Raw genomic sequence first — 24657 nt, 5'->3', positions numbered from 1 at the left:
TCCCACATCATCCCGTCATCCTGGAGTCAGAACCAGAGCGCTGAGTGGAACAGTCCTAACTTCCATACTGGGGATCCCTTTGAGAGGCCTGGCATCAGAACCAGAGCACTGAGTGGATTTGCCCTAACTTCCATACCAATGATCCCTTTAATAGAAGCCTGAGGTGAGGATCAGAGCGCTTAGGGATTTACCTTAACTTCCATACTGGAGATCCCTTTAAGAGAGTCCTGGGGTCAGTACCAAAGCACAGAGTGGATTTTCCCTCACTTACTTACCAAGGATCCCTTTAAGAGGGGACTTGGGTCAGAACCAGTGTGCTGAGTGGATTTGCCCTAACTTCCATACCGGGGATCCCTTTAAGAGAGCCTGGGGTCAGTACCAGAGCATTTGAAGGCAATTGCCCTGACTTCCATACTGGGGATCCCTTTAAGAGAGTCCTGGGGTCAGAATTAAAGCACTGGAAGGATTTGCCCTGACTTCCATACCAGAGATCCATTTAAGAAAGGCCTGGGGTCAGTACCAAAGTGCAGAGTGGATTTGCCCCAAATTCCATACCAATGATCCCTTTAAGAGACCCTAGGGTCAGTACCAAAGAGCTGGATGGATTTGCTCTGACTTCCATACCAATGATCATTTTAAGAGGGAAGATGTGCTTACGGGATGGAGGATGTGTGATGGGGATATAGGCACAGGATCGGGGATTCAGTTCTGTCATGTGCTCTCTGCTCCTTTCTGGGTGGCAGACAATGGCTGGGAGCTTATGTTCCCAGGGATGCTATATTTCTCCCAACATGTCAGTGTCTGCTGAGGTGTGGTCAAGTGGGAAAACTGTTAGTCATAGCAACGAATCACAGCTCAGCTACTTTTGAACAGCTCTCGTGAAATGAAAAATGCTATGTGATTGGTTGGTGATACACACACACACATTCATTTTTATATTTAGAGATTGAATGGTGGGGGTCCGACCATTGGGCCCTGCTCTGAGGAGCAGAATAGGGAATTATTTTGCTAGAATGAGCAGCCATTCAGATCCTCAACCACTGCTCCATTCATTCTCTATGGGGCTGCCAGAGAAAGCCGACTGCAGCCCCATAAGGAATGAATGGAGCCATGTGTTGCAACAATCGGACCCCCACCAAATTACTACGTCATCACCTATCCAATCACATCCCCTTTAAGTGTCAGTAAGTATTACTACACTTCACCTCTAGAGGCCGCTGCAGTGGAAATGATCATCTGGGAGTAAGTTACCCAGGCAAAAATAAACCGTATTCCAGGGATTGGAAGCCACACCCTCAGTAGTCATTCTGTCTGTAATGAAGCATTGGAACATCTGATTTTATGATAAATTATCATCAGGAAGACTGGTGACATTAAGTGGGATTTTTTTTCTTTAATGCATGATCATGGCGGATCTAATAAAGCAACATCTTTGCATTATTGACTTGATAGCAGCAAAATTGCAGTGTCATTTGTCTACGTTTAGAGCTGCGCTGTCTCCTTCTCAAAATGCATTTTCCTCCAATTGTTAGCTTAATAGATAAGGGAAAATGGGAATAGTGAAACACTGTAGGCTGGGTTACTCAGAATTCAATCTGTGTTGTGTAAAATGAGCACAAAGTAACAGAATGAACTGGAAACTATGTAATCTGAAAGTAATACTCTGCTAAAATGCTTCTATCCCCTGTGACATTAACCCTTCCCACAGCTAGAACAGCAATGCTTCAAAAAGTAATTAAATAAACATTGAAAAAAAAACCTTAATGAGAGGAGCTAGAAACTGAAATAAATGGAGGAAAATACTGGGGAACACACTGTCATAATAGTAGAGTTTTATCAGCGGCTGAAATAGTAAGTAAAGAAATTATTTTAAACACTCCCAGTCTTAAAAAAAATGACTACTAAGCTGAGATGTAAGTGGCCAAGTCATAAGGCCCCTACCGTTAAATTAAAGCACAGGGCAAAAGTGTTCATCTCTCTGTGCAGTTAAGGGAGTGGTATCCCTTTTTCATTGAGCTGGACATTACGATTATATAGCTCCTGATCGCTGGGTGTCCATTAGACAAGGTCTTGGTCCTACTCGACCCTTTTTCACATTTACATCATTTGACATATGATAAGGGTTTAATACTAGAGGTTAGGACCTTCCCAAATAGGGTCGCCTTGATGCGGTGGGATAGCTTTCGTGTTTCTTTGAGCAAAATTATTTTAACTAAGTACCTTATGCTATTTTCATGCTCTATTGTTATTTATTTATTTACTGCAGGGTATTTGCTCATTTTGTTTTTTATCTTAGGTTTTGTTTGTTTAGAATAACAATAAATATTAAAGGAGTTTCCCCAGTTTAAAAAAAAAATGACCACTAAGCTATGATGTAAGTGGCCAAGTCCTAAGGCCCTTTCTGTTAATTTAAACCACAGGCCCAAAGCGTTCAACTCACTGGGCAGACGACTCCATTGATCAAGAAAAATATATAAGCCTCTTTAACAACGAAAATTGCCACCTTACATCTACAACCCAAATTTCAAAAAAGTTGGGCTCCCTCGTCAAATGTAAAGAAAACAAGATTGCAATTAACTGGAAAACTTGTATTGTCCTATTTTATTCACAATACAATATCAAGCACAGGTCGGAATGGGAACACTGGACATTATTCCATTTCATTTGAAAAAAATTAAATCATTTAGATATTGATGGCAACATCACATCTTGAAAAAGTTGGGCTCGGGTCATGTCTACCATTGTGTAGTACCATTTTTTTGCAACAGTGAAGACAATTGCAGAAGTTAATGTTGAAGAACATTGTCCCTTTCTTGTTTGAAGTTGGATTCTTGCTGCTCCACAGTCCAGGGTCATTACTGTATTTTTCATTTCATAATACCTCAAATGTTTTTTATTGGTGAAAAATCTGAACTGTAGGCAGCCGGTTCATCTACCAAACTCTTCCGGGAAGCCATGCTGTTGTGATGGCTGCAATATGAGGCTTAGCCTTGTCTTGCTGGAATATACTTGACCTTCCCTGAAATAGACATTGTCTGGATGGAGCATATGTTATTCTAAAACCTCTATATAATGCTCAGCATCGATAGTGCCTTTCATGTGTAGAATGCCCATGGAATAGGCATTGATACAACCTCATAATATCAGAGATGCAGGAATTGTGCACTGATTGTCCCTCTCCTCTTGAGTACACAGGACATTTCTTCCATGGTTTCCATAAAGAATTTCACATTTTCCTTTCTTTGATCACAGAACAGTTTTCCATTTTGTCTTAGTCCATTATAAATGAGCTTTGGTAGAGAGAAGTTGGCAGTATTTCTGAATTATGTTGATATTTTGTTTCTTCTTTGCATGATGGAGCTTTCACTTGCATTTATGGATCATACGACGAACTGTATTCACAGACAATGATTTTTGGAAGTATTGCCGAGTCCATGCAGTGATTTGCATGGCTACATCATTCCTGATTGTAATGCAGTGCCGCCTGAAGGCAGGTAGATCATGAGCATCGTATATTGACTCTCCAGTTTGTCCCTTGTGGGAATCAATTTCTCCAGAATCTCTGAATCTTTGAATATATTATGTACTGTGAATGATGAAATATTCAATATCTTTGCAATTTAGCAATGAGGAACATTTTTCAGCAATTGTTCCTCAATTTTTACATGCAGTTGTTCACAGATTAGTGAACCTCTGACCATCTTTGCTTGTGAGAGACTCTGCCTCTTCAACATGCTCTTTTCATACATAGTCATGTTACTTTATTAAAATTGACCCTCCTGCTCTTACTTTTTATTAGTAATCACTTTACAGCCTTTTTTTTTTAACCTTGTCCCACATCTTGTCCCTTGAGATGTGTTGCTGCCATGATTTTCTAAATTATTTAATTTCCTCAAATGAAATGGAAAAATGTCTGATGTTTACCATCTGATAAGTGATTTGTGATCGGTTTTGAATAAAATATGTCTGTAATAAATTCAAAATCATTGCATTCTTGTTTTCTTTATACTTTATAAAGAGTCACAACTTTTTTTAATTGGATTTGTACATAATTGACTGAAAACAACATTTTTACAAAAAGATACAATACTTGCTCAAAGTCTATGAATCAACAATCATCAGTACAGTATGCCACAAATATTAAAATACTTTTTCTACAATCGTTTCTTTTTCTTATTACCTTGTAAAGGCCACCATTATGCAATTAAACTCATTACAACATAACAGATGCAAAAAAGTAATCTCATGTATGATACAACTGCATTCTGCTTTGCTTACATCTCTAAACAGAATTAAATGGAAACTTGAGTAACAAGAATACAGGCATTAGACAAAACACTTTAGAAAATGTTGTTGATGAAGGACAAATGCTCTGTGGGGTTCCTAGCACTGTAAAGATTCCATAGTAACAAAAACTATAATGTTTTGTAGACCTTCCAACACAAAAAAGACGATGTCATGATGTATTCTGTTTCCTAGAGCTTCTACCATGCAGATTAATATGCGCCAGACACGGTGTACCATGTACCATAGACCTTCCATCATGATGTAGACTAAAATACACAACAATGCCAGATGTTAATTAGAGCCTGCATGTTATAGCTGACATATTCCATATGTTCCATTGTTATTTAGAGCTTCGTTCATAATTAAGATCAATATGTAACATGAAACAATAAAAATGAATGGTCAAAGGAGCGCTAAAAACACCAGGACAAGTATTGGTTTCTTAAGACCACAACGCGTTTCAATGGTGACCCCTCTTCACCTGATGAAGACAGGTCACCGTCGAAACGCGTTGTGCTCTTAAGAAACCAATACTTGTCCTGGTGGTTTTAGCACTCCTTTGACCGTTCATTTATATTGTCTCACTATATCAATAGTGATATACCCGGCAATTCCGCCAGCACTCGGGACCGGAGTGTGCAGCTGCCTGTATATCTATGCAGCTGAGCGCTCCCGTCCGAGTGCAGGTGGCAGTGCTGGGTACTGAGACACAAGACTCGTGCGAGTTTCTTTCAAGTGTGACCCCGGCCTAAGAAGAAGTCTAGCATGGTATTGGGCACCATGTTTCTAGAGTATACATTATATGCATTGTTGACCTATGTGCTTTAGAGCTCACATCATGAAATCCAACATTTAGTATACGTTCCAATCTTTCTCAAAGATTAAATAACAATTTAGACTATGATATGAGGTTCAATATTTCAGGCTTGTTTTTCCATCATTATTATTATTTATTTATTTATATAGCACCATTGATTCCATGGTGCTGTACATGAGAAGGAATTACATACCAAACACAAATATAAATTACAGTTTAGAAACTATCAATGACTGACAAGTACAGAAGGGGAGAAGATGACGTATGATGGGATGAAGACAACTATGTCATATTAGATCTGAAGTATTCTAGAATGTCCATCAAGAACTCTGGCAAGGTGAGTGTTCTGATTCCTGTAGCTTTCATCATTAATTAGACCAAACATAGTGTTCTCCTATCTTCTATAGAGCTTTCATCATGAAGTTTCCATCACATACAAGACTAGTGTGTACTATGAGAGGGGAAATTTTCAAGAATGTGATATCTGGGTTCTGATGTATTGAAGAGCTTCTATCTAGTTCTAGCATGGATATGGAGGTCACACACTCTCTGGAGCTTTCATCATGGGGCCTAACCTAGAAATGGGATCACATATTCCTTAGAACTTCTATTCTGAAGATGTCTTCACATGTAATATGGGGTTTTATTTTCCCCAGAGCTCCGATTATCCAGAATACTATCATATAACATATGCATTGTTACAGAATTTAAGAAATATATACTGCACAGATTTAGGTTATCAAATAAATTATGTGTAGCCAAACATACAACTAATTGATCATCCTGGGCAAAGCCACTGAAGTGCGAGATTTCATATTGTCTTCATGCTCTAAACAAAGTTTCAATTTGAAATTAGATTGAGCACTTACCTAATATCATCAAGATAGAGGTCTAGGCCTAAGGTGACCTGTGATACATCCAAGCTGACAGCCGTCCTATTCTTGATGAATTACTGTGGGGAATAGAGAGGCAGTTACAGGAGCTGGAAAAATATAAAACACAATTCAGTCTTTATGAAAAAGGAACAGCTCAATAGAAACATGCTTATAAAGAAGAATGGAAAAGATCTAAAATATACTCAAGATCATGAGAGTGTTGGGTTTTTCAAATACTCGATAATTCCGTAATGGCCATTGATGGAAGTTTACTCATAATCTGATAGCTTGAACTCACTCATTTGGACACCCAGTCTCACGTACATGTTAATAATAACACTCACTGAGTATACTCATATTGACAAGAAACCCATTAAATAACATTAATCATAAAGCTGTGTAAAAAACATCTCATACATATGCTGACACATACACAATTACTCACACACTTAGCTTCATACACATACATACATGCTCTAAAATGGTCAAAATCACAAACAAATTTTGTATAAATCATTAAGTAACTTTGTAATATATCTCATGAGAGAATTCTGTTTCTTTCTCCACTTAAGAGCCACTTCTTCTTCTCCCCTCTGTCTCCTGAACTCATAATGCACTCTAAAAAAAACTACTAAAGTAAATCTTGGCTAAGATTGACTGACCGTTTTCTGAATTATCAGATTACAGTTCTTATAAAAGTCTGTTGTAAGTGGAGGGGGAGAAAAGAGCAAAGTTAGAGAGAGGTAGATCATGAAGTAGCAGTAAGTCTCAACCAACCCAGATCTGGTACTCTGCTCAGTACTGCTGTATAATGTCCTCCATTCTGCTACTTCTGATTGTTTCTCTGTGTACTGTGTATTTGAGATGACATAACAACTAGTCTTCACTCACTAGCTCAGAGAAAGCTGAAAACTATAGCTAGAGCCTACCGAGGGGACACTGTCATGATCCAGTCCAGAGATTGTTATTGCTGTCTTCTCTTTGGACTGGTCATGCAGGAGTTAATCCCCTCTGCCTCGTTCTGGAGCTGGCTGGGCTATTTCAGTCCTCTGCAGCTTGCGGGCCAGAGTCAGCTATACTGCAAGCTTCCAAGCTAGTGCCTCTGACCTGTATTTCTTTAGTGTTCCTTCTGCCCCTGATTACCTGGACTTGTGTATGACTCGGCTTGATCTCTGGACTCTGCTTCTGGCTTTTCCGTTTCCATGCTTTGCAACTGGCTTTTGACCCTGCTCCTGACAGTTGCTGACTTTGGCTAGTCTGACCACTCTTTCGTCACCTGTGACACCTGTGCTGTTGCTCTGTGTTACTACTCTGTGTGTGTGTGCAACCTCTCTTCCCTCACCAGCACCTCCTGGTGGAGGTTGCCCTGTACTGCACTGCAGCAGCACGTTACAGACACCTTATGAAAAATGCAGAACACAAATAATATATTGACCATACATGATGTTTTTCTACATGTACACACACATGTTATTACGAAAAGTAACCTGAAATTTAAGAACAAATGAGAAACATTACTCCCTAGACCCCAGACAGAGGCCTCTCATTAAGCCAAATCAAATCTCTTGCTTTGCACTGGGGGGCAGCAATACCCCAAAACATGTGTCTGCAAATTTAGATTCTGGTTTGGCTTTTTTTCCTAAGTCATATAACAAAGCTCATTAAAGGGTCAATATTGACTTTTAGGATTGTTGCTTCCAATAGGCAGCACCAGAGAGTTAAAGTCCTCTTCTGCTCTATAGAGGCAATTTGTATATTTAATTTACCAGAAAAGTATTTCATGGCTTTTAAGTCTCCTTACACTGGCATGTCAAGTATGTTATGCTCCACAAGCAGATGCGTTACTGCTTAGGCCACAATATAATGCAAACATTGAAAAACAATGAGACATTGAGGATCCCTGGAGACCCTTACACTAACTTTTTAATCAATCTTACTTATACTCCAATGCACCAGATAGCCTTAGGTGCTTCCAGCTGACCCATGAGCTCCAATATAAAAAGCAGGTGCTCTAGATGTGCCCATAATACACCTGCGGCCCGAAACCACCACCAGAATGCCTAATATCAAATTGTTCCTGCACCAACTATATTTTAATCTTCCATTTAAATACCCTACAGCTTTCCTCCAAGGATCCTTTATTCTGCCGACAAACTCAACGTGCAAAAAGATGCACTCCAGCTCTAAAAACTGATATCAGAGGCAGAATGTCAGGACTGACACTAAGGCCGGGGTCACACATGCGAGAAACTCGCTCGAGTCTCGCGTCTCGATACCCGGCACTTCCGCCGGCACTCGAGACCGGAGTAAGCGGCTGCATGTATTTCTATGCAGCTGAACGCTCCGGTCCGAGTGCCGGCGGCAGGGCTGAGTATTGAGACGCCAGACTCGTGCGAGTTTCTCGCATGTGTGACCCCTGCCTATCTCTCATCATTGCTGACTATACCTCCTCCCTCTCTCAAAAACATGTAGCAGATAAAAATGGCTGGTGCGCTACATGGGGACATAGCTCAAAAATAAAAGAATAATAAAATCTTTAATTGTACTCTAATTGACCAAAATAATTAATTTTAGTTCTATTTCGTTTTACGCTACGTTCACACGTTGCAGCCATATTGCAGTTTTTTGTGGGTTTTTTTTAATTGTGCGAAAACTGCAATGTATTTGCTGCAATTTTTGGAAACAATTAGTGCTTTTCCATTGCGGTTATGGCAAAAGTAATGCACCACAGCTGGAATATGTGAGCGCAGCCATCGTCACTTTATTGTAGGATAATAAGAAAGCATGCTAGACTGTGTAATTCAGGATGATCTGGATAAGACGTCTGCATGAGAAAAAACATGGCAGATGATTTTTCATATTAATAAATGTAAAGTCATGCAAGTAGGATGCAGCAATTTGCATTGCAGCAAATGTATTAAATGGAAATATACTCGGGATTACAGATTAGAAGGATTTGCGTGTTCTGGTTACAAGTAAGCAGAGCAACAGTACTCAATGTCAAGTTTACAATAGGTATTGGGAGGCGCTAGTGTAATGAGGAGGGTATTAACGGCAAATAGAACAACACAACAAAGTTGTCACAATGTAAACCATAAATGAAAATTAGTATTTGCGCTACAAGTACCTTCCTTATCAGGTGGAGTAACCGGTTACTTAATAAGTAAGGTGAATTGGGATTATCAGACAGATGTGTCCTAAGCAGTGGCAGAGATGACATAAAGTTACACTTGAAGATCACTTGAAGGAATGTTCGGATTAAAAAATATTGAAAGTAGAGTTAAAAATAATCAGCCATGAAAGCTGAAAGTCAGATGTAGGCTCATGGATAACCTGACTATAATTGGTAGGAGGGTTTTACCTTTCTCTGATCGGTACAGGCGCCGTTCCATTCCTTATTGCAGAAGATGGAGGGTCTTTGGTGGGTAAACCCCATGGGCTAGAGACGTACGGCAGCTATATGGTTAATCTTCCGAAGCGCTGTCCTGGCCGGCAACATGCGCTCCTACAGCCCTTTCTCCGGTGGTGCGGGAGCGTAGGTAACTCGCGGTGAAGTCCTTCGGCGTTATATGTTCTTACCACAACCACTCGTGCTGAAAGTCATGGGTGAAATTCATGGGCCACTCTCTTTAGGTTTGGGGGGTTCTGTGGAAGAGTACAAAACACAATGTGTGCTATGACCTTGCTTGCGCATGCGCAGAACCGTCGAGCACGATTGGCGATGATAAGAAGATGCTACGATTACCGGACTGGTGATGCTGAGGATCGGAGGACCTGGAAAGTTGAGCGGTAAGGTGACTATTTTTTAACCTTTTGATGGCTCTTTATGGTTGAGAAAAATGGTCAAATGAGAGAATTCTAGGTTCCTTATTACATTTCTTTTTCAATTAGGCCCCACTTAGGTTTCGGCTTTAAAAAATCTTAATATTAAGGTGTGCAAAACTGCAAAAACGCACCATAAATGGTTAATTTTCTAAAAAGCAAAGTGAACCTTACTGCTATTCTTATGGATTAGCAATGACAGCTGTTTTATGCTTGGTCCTATATTTTGAATGCTTTTTACAATATGGTTAGGGCATGATGTTGAAATGAAATAAAAGCGTTACTAATTATATAGCGCCAATAATTGTCATAATGTAGATCCCGCTGATTTGTGGGTACTTGTCCTCTTAAGCCCTTTGTTTGGTATGCACAAGAAACAGTAACTACTTCTTCTTCCCATCTTTTATCTACGTCCAAGAACATTTCCTTTACACAGATAGATGTTCTGCATGCACATATATTACACTGGCTCATCTTGATCTTATTAAGCTTACAGAAAGCACAGCTCCCTGATTCAGGCGCACACTGCAGATCTTTCAACAGCACGTGGAGAGCTCCACTGTAATTCGTGATGCTGTGTGGTATATTCTGGAGGATGATTGCAAAAACATGTTTTTTTGTATCCTTATGAGGCATTATTTTCTGTAGGAGCTAGTCAGGTCCCAGCTAATTTAATATGGCCGAATGGTAGAGCAGAAATAAATTGTTTTTGTTGATGGAAAATGTCAGATTTGCTAAATTGGTGAAATAATCTAAGTAAGAAGAAAGCAGTAGAACAGGTTATAAATGGTGCAGATTTAGTAATATACTGCATTTATGGCTATTTTCTGGTGTAAATACATTGAAAAGAGTGTTTTTAAAGCAGAAGGCCATATTTATAGCACAGTTGTGTGACTTCATCCACAAGGTATGCACCTTTTGATAGCTATCTTGTGTGCAGCAGTTGGGGAGAGACCAGTTTACCTTTCTTAGAGCCTTATCGCTAAACCTGGACCGGGCACCCCTATAGTAACATACTCCATCCCGTAATAATGTCCCTTGTCCTGGCCTCCAACCTGTAAAATTGTGCCTTGTCCTGGCCTCCATCTTGGAATAATACCCCTTGTCCTGGCCTCCATCCTGTAACAATGTCCCTTGTCCTGGCCTCCATCCTGTAACAATGTCCCTTGTCCTGGCCTCCATCCTGTAATAATTTCCCTTGTCCTGGCCCCCATCCTGTAATAATGTTCCTTGTCCTGGCCCCCATCCTGTAATAATGTTCCTTGTCCTGGCTCCCATCCTGTAATAATGTTCCTTGTCCTGTCCTCCATCCTGTAATAATGTCCCTCGTCCTGGCCTCCATCCTGTAACAATGTCCCTTGTCCTGGCCACCATCCTGTAATAATGTCCCTTGCCCTGGCCTCCATCCTGTAATAATGCCCCTTGTCCTGGCCTCCATCCTGTAATAATGTCCCTCGTTCTGGCCTCCATCCTGTAACAATGTCCCTTGTCCTGGCCACCATCCTGTAATAATATCACTTGTCCTGGCCTCCATCCTGTAATAATGTCTCTTTTCCTGGCCTCCATCCTGTAATAATGTTCCTTATCCTGACCCCCATCCTATAATAATGTCGGTTGTCCTTGCCTCCATCCTGTAATAATGTTCCTTGTCCTGTCCTCCATCCTGTAATAATGTCCCTCATCCTGGCCTCTATCCTGTAATAATGTCCCTCGTCCTGGCCACCATCCTGTAATAATGTCCCTCGTCCTGGCCCCCATCCTGTAATAATGTCCCTCGTCCTGGCCCCCATCCTGTTATAATGTCCCTCGTCCTGGGGTCCATCCTGTAATAATGTTCCTTGTCCTGGCCTCCATCTTGTAATAATGTCCCCTATGCTGTAACATCGTTCCCCATCCTGGCTCCATCCTTCGATAAGGTTCTGTGCTACTACCTATTTTTAACTATATTTTTCTAAGTGACATAAGAAAAGATTTGATAGACACGGTTTGCTTGTTTGCGGATCATTGTGGTCATCACTTGTAAATAATAACCTAACTAATAAACTGAAAATCAGTGGAACTATTCGATAAATTAAAAACAAAATGTATGTTCAAACCAAGTAACGACTCTCGGTGCACCCTTGGCGTGGCCTTACATTTAAGTGCAGCTTCCCAAATACTTATATTCTAGCTATCACTGCTCTTCTTTGACTCTAAAAAGCCGGAACTGTCAATCAAAGAAGAGGGGAGGTGGCAATAGAGGGGAAAACAAGTGGGTGGGAAGGTGCACTTAACTGGCCACACCAAGGGTGCACCGAGAGTCTGTACTTGGTTTGAATAGTCATTTTGTGTCAACTGATTCTCTTTTACCAAGTTTTCATCTGTCCACAGGGTCTTACTGATATCTGCTTGGATCCTCGCATATCGTGAGAACATAGCCTTGAGGTGCAACATTTGATTAAAGAAATGGTTGTGCGTGCATACCTCCGCTCCATTCATTGTCTAAGGGACTGCTGGAGATGACCAAATTTAAATTCCATGCTGCCACCTTGATCCAACGCTTGTTATTTTCTAGTTGGTCAATTATTCCGTTTTTTAGGAGAGGTCCCATTAATTTCTCTTCTACAGATGCCCAGTATCAGTATTTCCTGGTATCCGTGAGGTTTTGCATCTCAAAACATCTTCACACTTTGCAATGTGTTGCTCCTTTGCTCAAAGAGCATAGCTTTGGTTGGTAATAAACAATTTATGAGAAATCTCACCTTGGGAGGATGACAGCACACCACTTTTGTTGCGTTGGCGCATGCTATACATTTATGAATGGATTTATGCTACAAAATGAGTGGCATCATTTGTAGCTCCTGCCCCTACATACAGTATTTAGAAAGCAGCAAGGGAAACTTTGAGTTAACTTTCAGGACATTCCAGATAGAAAATAATGAACTGTAAGTGTCCACATTTCTACATATTTGGCATCAGCATGTACTCCGAAGCTTTATGCATTTGCCAAAATTATATTATGTGGTAGTAACCTGAGAGCTCGCTGCAAAAGTTAATAAAAATGAAAAGTTGCCTTATATTTTTTAATATATTGTATGAGTAGAATTCTATAGTTTAACTCATACTAAGCTGATAACAATCTTAGTTTATAGCATTTGTTTCCAGATATTTTTATGTTCGGGAAAATGAATCAAACACATATTAAGTGTGAGGGACCGGGTCCGTCATATAGAGCAGGAGTGGGCAAGCACCGTAATTTTTCTGTGGGGCCACATTAAGTCCATGACTGTTGTAGGGGGCCAGACTAATAGGCTGAAATTAATTCTGCTTGATATTAATATATTACTATTATATATTGCTATTAATGCTAGAGCTTATTATTAATTAGCATTTTGTGAGGTTTTTTTGTGTTTTTTATCCGGTTGTTAGGAATCACGTTTGTGAGTGTAATGCTTGGCGCTACATACTCACCGGTAGCCATCTGCACCCAGTTTCAGCTCCTCTATGACACCACGTGATTGCAGTTGTAACAGCCAAAATCACACAGCTCTTCCAGTGAGAAGTGGAGGTCATTTTTTAACTTCTCAATTTTGCAAGTCTATGACAATTTAGAACCATATTCTGTAGCTGGTCTTGAGTCCCCTAGACTTGTAGTGAGAAAAGTGACTTCTGGAACACACAGGCAGACCGGTGAGTATGCAACCACGTGCATCACACTTACGGTACATACTGTATGTGTTCCATAACAAACACATGGAAAAATAGAAAATGCTGGAGTGGTGCTTTAATTTCATTGACCTGATAGTACTGCTAATACATGTTATGATAGGGCTAATTGTAATGTATTATTACCAGTAGCAGCTAATCAAAACCGTATAATTTGCTTCTTTTTATAACGTTTATAAATCATACGTCTCTTAATATTTAAGAGTACTTCACACATAGCGAGATCGTTAGTGAGATCACTGAAACGTCACAGGTTTTTTGACCCAACAGCGACCTCACCAGTGATCTCGCTACGTGTGACACAACGCAGTGACCAGCCTCCCACTGGATATTGCTGATCATGCTTGAATGTCCTAGGCCATTTTTTGATCGTTGGTGTCCCGCTGGCCAGAATGCCTCACTGTGTTTGACGCCATAACAACGACGAGCGACCTCGTTGGCGACTCAGAACTCAGGGACGCAGGCATGATTTTGCTTTTTCTTTTCAACGCCCTCTCAGCTCCAATAGGTGGTCTCAAATTAGGATCTTTGTAGCATTTCCTTTTATAGATCAGATATCAATTATATGCAATCATAACATTTAACATGTACAGTTAAAATAATCGCATGTCCCCGTGTCAGTGACTGTGGATCCACTAATAAATAGCGCACTAGCGACTCAGACAGGGACGCTGAAGCAAACCGCGTAGAGATAGTGCAGTAGTGGTCACCAATTGGAGCAGAGGGGTGTGGAACATGCAACTCTGAAGCATGCCTATCGAGGTCTGAGTCGTCAGAATAGCTGCTGTGTGACAAGGTTCCAACGTCTGCCGAGGTCGTTGTATGGATCGCCGTATCATTGCTGCGTCGTTGAGTAGATCTGCCTATTTGTCAGCTTACTAGCGACCATGTAGCGACGTACCAGCGATCCTTACTAGGTCTTATCGTTGTCGGCATCGCTGGAGCGTCACTATGTGTAATGCGACCCTTAGCCTTTGTACCACAACAGCTACCCCCAATAAGTATGATGCCCCCCACAGCCTTGCCACAAAAAGTATGATATAATCACACAAAAGTATAATGACCCTCACAACCCTTCCCCACACATGCACAGTATGATATCCCCACATGCAAGTATGATGGACCCCACAGCCATCTCTTAAAAACACACAGTTTAATGGCCCCACCGACTTCCCACAATTGGTAAAATGTCCCCACACCCAAGCATGAAGGTCCCCATAGCCCTCCCACACACACACTGACACCGTATGATGCCTCTACAGCACAGCCTTTCCATACAGAGTATGATGTCTCCACATGCTGGTATGATGGATTCTACAGCCCCCCCTCCACACACAGTATGATGTCCCCATAACCCAAAGCATTATGATACTCCCACAGTCTCACATACACAGTATGATTGCCTCATAGAATCTAAACACCTCTAAAGAGTGTGATAACCCAGAATACAGTCCCCTACATACAGTTTAATGGCATCACAGCCCTCCAAACAAAAGAGTCCTCCAACACAGTAAAGCCCCTGTCACACACAGCGAGATCGCTAGCGGGATCGCTGCTGAGTCACAAGTTTTGTTACGCAACAGAGATCTCACCAGCGATATCACTGTGTGTGACATGTATCAGTGACCGGCCCCTCCGCCGGGTATCTCTGATCGTGCTCAAAAGCCCTGGACATTTTTTTGATCATTGGTCTCCGACTGGCCAGCACGCATTGCTGCATGTGGCAGGCGGGAGACCATCGATCAGCGAGCTGGAGCTGGTATCCAAGGTAAACCGCGTGTAACTAAGCGCGTGCGTCACTTTGTTACCTGCTGTGTACCTTAGATACCAGCGTGCTGGCGCTGGGAGCTGGTATCCAAGCTAAACAGCGGGTTTCTAAGCGCTGCACAGTTATCCACTTGCTTGCCACATCCACCTTAAAAATATCTTCAGAATCTGTTCTTTTCTTACTGTAGAAATACTGAAAACTCATACTGTCGCTCTGATTCATTCTGGTCTTGATTACCGTAGCTCATTACTTATCGGCCTCTGTAAAAAAAATTTAGTTTTTAAACCAGTCAGGCTGACACTAAGACACTAATGCCTCCACCCTGTGCCAGTCCCTGCACTGATTGATCAGCCACGATAGAACCCAAAATAAACTTATAGAAATAAGTAAATCAATTTATAGAAAATCAAATTCAGTACAATGTCCACCAAAATTTGGATCTACCAAAATTTAATTTTTTTTTTTTATTTTGTCTTTTGTTCATGAGGGTCAAGAAAGCATTAAAAAAAAATTATACTGCCCTCTCCTCAGACGTCCCGGTACTTCTCCAGCTGCTGCTAGTCTTCTAATTGACTCCTCTCTCCTCTGTCTTCTTTTTCCAGGCCTCCAGTGCTGCTGTCCTTTACTAGGGTGCACTCCATTATGTGGGCCACACTGCACCTGACATGATGGTATGGAGACTGGAGAAGAAAGGCAATGCTAGAGCATTGTAAAAAGAAGATAGGAGACCAAAGAGAGAAGACAGAGGAGCCGATTGGAGGGCCGCTAACATTGGGAGAGGTATAGCTAAGACTGAAAGAAGTGAATAAAAGAGGTTTTTTTTTACCACTTCCAGGAGGATTTATTTCACAATTAATTTAATGCAAAACAAATTTGTCAGTGGAAATTGATGGAATCTGCTTCATTTCCGCTGATTTACTCATCTTTTATAAATTCATCATTCTCATCCACAAAACTCTCCACAGTGCTGTGCCTCCCTACATCTCATACCTCCTCTGTCATTTGTTTAATAATCTAAGGCTAATGTCATGTATAATCCAAGTCTCCCACTCCAATCTCCAAGATTTTTCTTGTGCTGCACTAGCTCTCTGGAATACATTACCCAGCCAATCTGGTAAGTACAAATTCACTGTTTCAATATAACAGTCCCCCCACACTTCATGCACTCTCATGAAGTATGGGGATTACTGTTTGGTAACTCATAGCATAACTTAAAATATCAGTTTGTCTGGTTTTCTCTTTTATAGGTATATTTTTGAGTAAACTGTAAATTGCTCTTTTATTCTATAAACTACTGACAACATGTCTTCAAATTTTCAAGCACTAAATTTTGTATTTATTTTCAGAAAATGAGAAATTGTCAAAATAACAAAAAAATGCTGTGCTTGCAGACCACAAATATTGCTAAGAAAGCAAGTTCATAATCATTTAGAAACAACAATACTAATGTTTCAACTCAGGAAGAGTTCAGAAATCAATATTTTGTGGAATTACCATGATTATTAATCACAACTTTAATGTGTCTTGACATGCTTTCCTCCAGTCTTTCGCACTGCTTTTGGGTGACCTTATGGCACTCCTGGTACAAAAATTTAAGCAGTTCTTCTTTGTTTGGATCCATCTTCCTCTTGATAACATTTCAGAGGTTTTCAATGGTGTTCAGGTCTGGAGATTGGGCTGCCCATGACAGGAATTTGATGTGGTGGTCCTTCATCTACACATTGATTGACCTAGTTGTGTGGCATGGTGCATTGTCCTGCTGGATAAAACAGTCCTCAGAGTTGGGGAACATGAGCAGAAGGAATCACCTGTTTTTCCAGGATAACATTGTATGCGGCTTGATTCATACGTCCTTCGCAAAGATTAACCTACCCAATTTCAGCCTTGCTGAAGCATCCCCAGATCATCACTGATCCTCCACCAAATTACACAGCGGGTGCAAGACACTGTGGCTTGTACCAGAGGTGTATCTAGGCTCTCTGGCACCCGGGGCAAGAATTCGGTTCACCCCCCACCCCCAGCACACATGCAATTTGCACACTTAGTCGTGTACCTACGAGCTGCTCTCCCTATTGCTCTCAATGTTCAGTGAAAAACTGAAAGAAGCAGGAAGTGAAGCTCGTTGTGACAGGACCATAAGTATGAAAATCGCATATGAGTGAAGTGTCCATGTGATGACAGCTGGAACCTGCAGAGCTGAATCCTGACATTTCAGGCTTCTGAATTCTCACAACTAATGCACTGCATACATTTAGAATTCTCCCTTGCATGTGATTTATATACTTCTGGCCACATTACGACTAGGCGTGCCCGGCCTCGCTCCGTTCATTTGAGTGAAGCCACACACGTCTAGTTAGCATGTGACCGCATGTATGTAAATTACCGGCATTAGAGAATCCTAACAGCGTTCAGTGGGCACTGAGAGAATTCCGAAGTCTGCAGTCACATAGAATGACTGCAGGCTAAGCACAAACATGGACAACCCCTTTAATTCTCCTAACATATAAAAATATGAGAATTAGTCAGTATCACAAATAATATTTACATCCAGGTACCTTATAGATGACGTCATCTCTGGAGTCATTCTCCTTCTTTTCTTCTTCTTGTCCAGACCCCATGATGAGTTTTCTCATCCACATCTCATCTCTGCAGATTTCCATCTTCTCCGGTCTTCTGCAGCAAATCTCCACACGACGCCCTTAAAGATAGAAGTGCCATTATAATGCTCCTTAATAAAAATATCTGCAATATACTGTCGCCTCACACTATGCTCCTTCCTCCTCATACTGTCTCCTCTAACATCCCACCTGTTCACCATACTGTCTCCTCATATATTTACCCCCTCACTCTCTATATTGTCTGCTCAGACAAACCCGACTCCCCATACTGTGTCTGCACACATCCCATCACCCTCACTCCCCATATTGTGTCCACATACATTTTCCCATCGCTACTCATACTGTGTCCACACATATAAATCCCCCCACATATATTAAAACCCACCATCCCCACTTCAAATCTCCCCACACATTAAATAACCCCCACATCCCCACTCTAAATTCCTTCCACACATTAAATAACCCCCCGTCCCTACTCCAAATCTCCCCACATAAAGTATCTCCACATCCACCCTCCAAATCCCCCCACAAGTAAAGTATCCCCACATCCACCCTCAAAATCTCCCCACTCATAAAGTATCCCCCATTCCACCTCCAAATCCCTCCATACATAAAGTATCCCCCCCCATTCCACCCTCAAAATCTCCCCACACATAAAGTATCCCCCATTCCACACTCCAAATCCCCACACACATAAAGTATCCCCCATCCACCCTCAAAATCTCCCCACACAAAGTATCCCCCCATTTCACCCTCAAAATCACCTACACATAAAGTATCCCCCCATCCACCCTCCAAATCCCCCCACACATTATGTATCCCCCCTTCCCCTCTGCTTAATCTTTGGTGGTTCTTCAGCTCCACATTGGAGCATACTTTCCACCAGGGTTCGCTCTGGGCGCCGGCGAGTGACGTCAGCAGTGTGATCAAATGATCTGATCACGCTGATGACGTCACTCTGACCCGGCGGTCAGAGCTTCAATTTTATTGGCGTCTGTATAGTTGCCAGTACAATTGCTCCCTGGGAGTCGGCGCGCGCAGCTTCTCTGCGCCGGCTGTCAGCTTGACAGCCGGCAGAGAGAACCGCCGACTGCAGCCACCGGAGGGAGACAGTGCGGACCGCCGCATTAGGCGTGTGTGTGCTTGTATATATGTGTGTGTGTATATATATATATATACACACAGTATATATATATTTATATATATGCGCACACACGCACACATATACAGTGGGGAAAAAAAGTATTTAGTCAGTCAGCAATAGTGCAAGTTCCACCACTTAAAAAGATGAGAGGCATCTGTAATTTACATCATAGGTAGACCTCAACTATGGGAGACAAACTGAGAAAAAAAAATCCAGAAAATCACATTGTCTGTTTTTTTTTTCATTTTATTTGCATATTATGGTGGAAAATAAGTATTTGGTCAGAAACAAGCAATCAAGATTTCTGGCTCTCACTGACCTGTAACTTCTTCTTTAAGAGTCTCCTCTTTCCTCCACTCATTACCTGTAGTAATGGCACCTGTTTAAACTTGTTATCAGTATAAAAAGACACCTGTGCACACCCTCAAACAGTCTGACTCCAAACTCCACTATGGTGAAGACCAAAGAGCTGTCAAAGGACACCAGAAACAAAATTGTAGCCCTGCACCAGGCTGGGAAGACTGAATCTGCAATAGCCAACCAGCTTGGAGTGAAGAAATCAACTGTGGGAGCAATAATTAGAAAATGGAAGACATACAAGATCACTGATAATCTCCCTCGATCTGGTGCTCCACGCAAAATCCCACCCCGTGGGGTCAGAATGATCACAAGAACGGTAAGCAAAAATCCCAGAACCACGCGGGGGGACCTAGTGAATGAACTGCAGAGAGCTGGGACCAATGTAACAAGGCCTACCATAAGTAACACACTACGCCACCATGGACTCAGATCCTGCAGTGCCAGACGTGTCCCACTGCTTAAGCCTGTACATGTCCGGGCCCGTCTGAAGTTTGCTAGAGAGCATTTGGATGATCCAGAGGAGTTTTGGGAGAATGTCCTATGGTCTGATGAAACCAAACTGGAACTGTTTGGTAGAAACACAACTTGTCGTGTTTGGAGGAAAAAGTATACTGAGTTGCATCCATCAAACACCATACCTACTGTAAAGCATGGTGGTGGAAACATCATGCTTTGGGGCTGTTTCTCTGCAAAGGAGCCAGGATGACTGATCCGGGTACATGAAAGAATGAATGGGGCCATGTATCGTGAGATTTTGAGTGCAAACCTCCTTCCATCAGCAAGGGCATTGAAGATGAAACGTGGCTGGGTCTTTCAACATGACAATGATCCAAAGCACACCGCCAGGGCAACGAAGGAGTGGCTTCGTAAGAAGCATTTCAAGGTCCTGGAGTGGCCTAGCCAGTCTCCAGATCTCAACCATATAGAAAACCTTTGGAGGGAGTTGAAAGTCCGTGTTGCCAAGCGAAAAGCCAAAAACATCACTGCTCTAGAGGAGATCTGCATGGAGGAATGGGCCAACATACCAACAACAGTGTGTGGCAACCTTGTGAAGACTTACAGAAAACGTTTGACCTCTGTCATTGCCAACAAAGGATATATCACAAAGTATTGAGATGAAATTTTGTTTCTGACCAAATACTTATTTTCCACCATAGTATACAAATAAAATGAAAAAAAAAACAGACAATGTGATTTTCTGGATTTTTTTTTCTCAGTTTGTCTCCCATAGTTGAGGTCTACCTATCATGTAAATTACAGACGCCTCTCATCTTTTTAAGTGGTGGAACTTGCACTATTGCTGACTGACTAAATACTTTTTTTCCCCACTGTATATGTTACATATATGCTTATATTATAGTTTAGTATTGTTTTTCTTCTACACAAGTATAATCCAATATAATCAAGCTTTTATGTTTGCAGCCTGAGAGTAGACATAGATCAAATAAACCATAAGTGGCCAGCATGGGGACACAATGAGAATATAATGTAATGCTGATTGGTATTGCACCGAGCCATTGTGAAGGCATCATTGCTCAATAAGATAAACATGAGAATGAAATAAGTATGAATGAATCAATTAGGCTCCTCTCATTGTAGCTGCTGGGCCATACAGATACAGAAGACATTAATAAACTCCCTACAGGATGCACATTCGTTGAATGCAGCAGCCACCATCACTTCAGCAATGTCAGCAGGTGAAATAACGTGTTCCATTCTACATCCATAAATAAACCTGTTTCTTTAAGGGTCATCAAGGTCAACATTTACTAAGCAATCTTCCATCATAGGATGTCATTCAATACCTCAAGACAACATACAGTCCATTGTAATGAAGGAGGGAAGTGTGTGTCAATCAACTGTTTTTTTTTACCCTCAGTCTACCCTGTCCTTATCAGAAAGTCAATAAAGGTATAGGAAGAGGAACAAATGGAGGTCAGATTGTGCTTTATCCTGAGCATCTATTCATGTACAAAACCATTCAGGCTCTGTACAAAGGTAGTCCTCACAAGCTGCACTACTCTAGATACATTATATATATAAAGATATACAGTATTAAATCTAGACTAGAGCAGCTAGTGAAGGATATTGGCAATTCGACTTCGAGTCAAATTGCTTGAAATTTGCAGGTCCCTTCGACTTTTGTTATTTTGTAATTTGCTACCTCCAAAAAAATTTCCATTTCACACATGGCTGAAATGTGGGCTAATGAGAATAGACATGTAGCAGGTATTTATCACTCTCCCTCTCTCTCAATCTCCTCTCTCTCGCTTCCCCTCTCTCCTCTCTCTCCCATCTCTCTCTCAACCCCTATCTCTCTCCATCTCTCTCTGCTATGTCAATTCTCTAATATTCCTCCTTTCCTTCTTTCTCTCTTTTCTCTTCCCTCCCTTCTCTCCCTCTCTCCTCTCTCTACCATCTTTCTCTGTCCTCTATTTCCCCTCCTGTCTCCCCGCTGCCTTCTCTGTTTTTACCCCATTGACTATATTAATGATAACGTGAATTTAATACCATATTATTGGACAGGAAAAAGTTATTTCACCCTTTTAAGGTAAATTGACTTTCTGAGATCCGAATGTCTAAAGGTTCGATGATCTCTAATGTGTACATGTGTGTGTGTATATATATATATATATATATATATATATATATATATATATATACACACACACACACACTGTAGAGGTTGTACTCATTTGGGTGCTACAGTAGGAAGATGGGAGGTTTGCTCCATTAAAATTTCATGTGGGTTTATTGTATTGCTTCATAAACCCAGAAGTCAAACAGAAAACAAACAGCCTTCATACCAGGCAAACAAAATCCAAATGTCCATAGCAGGGCTCTGCTCCGCCAGGCCTGTGGGCACACAGGCTGGGGTAGCATCCAGTATTCAGGCTCGGAGGCCTTCTCCCTCCCAATATACAGACCATGTGCCAAACAACAACCTCCATTATATAGGCTGTTAACGACACTCAAATGTGAGGTATGTGGGTAGCTAGACCCACCCATTTCTCACAGCTACCCATAACCCAGTCCCAGGTACAACAAATGAACCTCTTAGTTTTTCCATGCACTAGTGAAAATACTCCGGGTTACATCACAGAGACAAGCCATCTCTGCAATACATACCTCACATCGACTACACCATCTGCCTAAAGCTGTGGAACTTGGCACTTTCTACTATCAGACAAGGGATTCTTGAAAGGGCTTCAGCATTACCATGTAGCTTCCCTGCTCTTTGCTCTACATGGAAGTTGAAATCTTGTAGAGCTAAGAACCAGTGGGTGACCCCAGTATTTTTACCCTTTGTTTCCCTCAACCATCTGAGTGGGGCATGGTTGGATACCAATCTAAACTTACGCCCTACCAGATAGTACTGTAATGTGCACACTGCCCACTTCATGGTCAAGCATCAAATAATTCCTCTCACATAAGGATAGCTTCCTACTCAGGTAGAGAACAGGGTGCTCATCCCCGTGTATCTCCTGGGAAAAGACTGCTCCTAATCTTACATCTGAGGCATCCATTTGGAGCATAATTTTTTTTCTTAAAGTCCGGGTCACCAGAAATAGGTGGCTTAGGCTACTTTCACACATCAGTTTTTTGCCGTCAGGCAGGATCCGGCTTTTTTTAGAAAAAACGGATCCGGCATAAATTTTGGAGAACTGTAGAAACGGATCCGGTTTTTTGCTGGATCCGTCTCTGTTCCTGGCGGCTGGCCAATTGGATCTGAGCATGCGCAGACTTAAAAAAACCGGATCCGGTGGCTGGATCCGTCTTTTTCTGGATCCGGCTCATTCCGGCGCCCATAGACTTTCATTGTAGCGAAAAGCTGGAAGCGCCGGATCCGGCGCTTCCGGCTTTTTCGCCGGAGACAAAAAACGTTACAGTAGCCGTTTTTTCCAGACGCCGGAATGAGACAAGTTGCCGGATCCGGCAAAAAATGGATGAAAAGCAATGCCATCCGGCACGATCCGGCGCTAATGCAAGTCAATGGGGAAAAACCGGATCCGGCATTGCATTTTGCCAGATCCGGTTTTACAAAAAAAAGCCGGATCGCGCCTGAAGGCAAAAAACTGATGTGTGAAAGAGGCCTTAGATAGAGCCCCTTTCATTTTTTTGAAAGGCCTTCTATGCCTCTTCAGACCATTTGATCATTACCAATTTCATCCCCTTAAGGAGGCCAGTCAGGGATGTTGCCATCGTGGCAAAGTTCGGGATGAACTTCCTGCAGTATCCCATGATCCCCAGGAAGGTTCTAACTTGTTTTTTGACAGCGATCTCGGGCATGTTTGGATGGCCTCCACTTTACTGATTTGTGGTTTGATCTCACCTCTACCCAATACATATCCCAGGTATTTGGCTTCTTCTATCCCCAATTCACATTTCTTCAGGTTTATTTAAAAGCCCACCTTCCTTAGAGCATCAAACACCGCCTGGACTTTTTCCAAGTGACTCTCCCAGTCTGCGCTGAAGATAACAATATCGTCCAGGTGTGTCACAGTGTATTGCTTATGGTGTGCAAGGATTCTATCCATAGCTCTCTGGACGGTCGCCGGGACCCCCGGCAGTCCAAACGGCATCTGGACATACTGGAAGCATCCGTCCAGAGTAGAAAACGCAGTCTTCTCATTGGCTCCCTGTGCCATGGGGATCTGGCAATATCTCTTCATCAAATCCAAGATGGCTATTTACCTTGCAAGCCCAAGTCTCTCGATCAGCCCATCGACACATGGCATGGGATATGCATCAAACTTGGAGACCTCATTCAACTTCCAATAGTCGTTGCAGAACCTCCATTCACCATAGGGCTTTGGGATGAGGTCAATCAGGCTGGACCAACCACTCTTGGATTCCTCAGTGACCCTGAGTTTCAAAATACCCTCCACCTCCTTGGAGATCACTTCTTGATGGGCCTCCCAACGGGCTCCTTCATAACTTAGTGTTCTACTACCTTTGTGCACCCTGGAAATTCCGAGAACAGGTCCCTGTTCTTCTAGAGCAACTCATGGCACTGCTGATTTGTGGCCTATGACAGCGTCTCCGCTATGGTAACACCTCTAACCTTGCCTTCTAGTTGGCCCAGCAAGCACTGAGCTTCATCCAGCTCTCTGTCTTGCCATGGCTTGATGAAGTTGACCTGGTAGACCTGATATGGTTTCCGTCTTTCCGGTTAATGAACGTTATTGTTTAGAATCATAGAATCATAGAATCATAGAATCGTAGAGTTGGAAGGGACCTCCTGGGCCTTCTGGTCCAAC

At 41.9% G+C, this 24657-nt stretch overlaps 1 long non-coding RNA gene across 1 annotated transcript in view; it reads right to left on the bottom strand.

Moving 5' to 3' along the window:
- Positions 1-9354: 9354 nt before the first annotated feature.
- Positions 9355-24657, bottom strand: part of LOC141083717 (uncharacterized) — a 192208-nt gene continuing 176905 nt past the window's right edge. The window contains exon 4 of the long non-coding RNA XR_012230797.1: positions 9355-9624. This is a non-coding gene — a long non-coding RNA (uncharacterized lncRNA). The remainder of the gene's footprint in view (positions 9625-24657) is intronic.

The sequence above is a fragment of the Dendrobates tinctorius genome, unplaced genomic scaffold (genome assembly GCF_039654945.1).
Source record: "Dendrobates tinctorius isolate UK_male_01 unplaced genomic scaffold, ASM3965494v1 ptg000021l, whole genome shotgun sequence".
NCBI classification, from domain to species: domain Eukaryota; kingdom Metazoa; phylum Chordata; class Amphibia; order Anura; family Dendrobatidae; genus Dendrobates; species Dendrobates tinctorius.
This window is presented reverse-complemented; position numbering and strand designations above follow the sequence as displayed.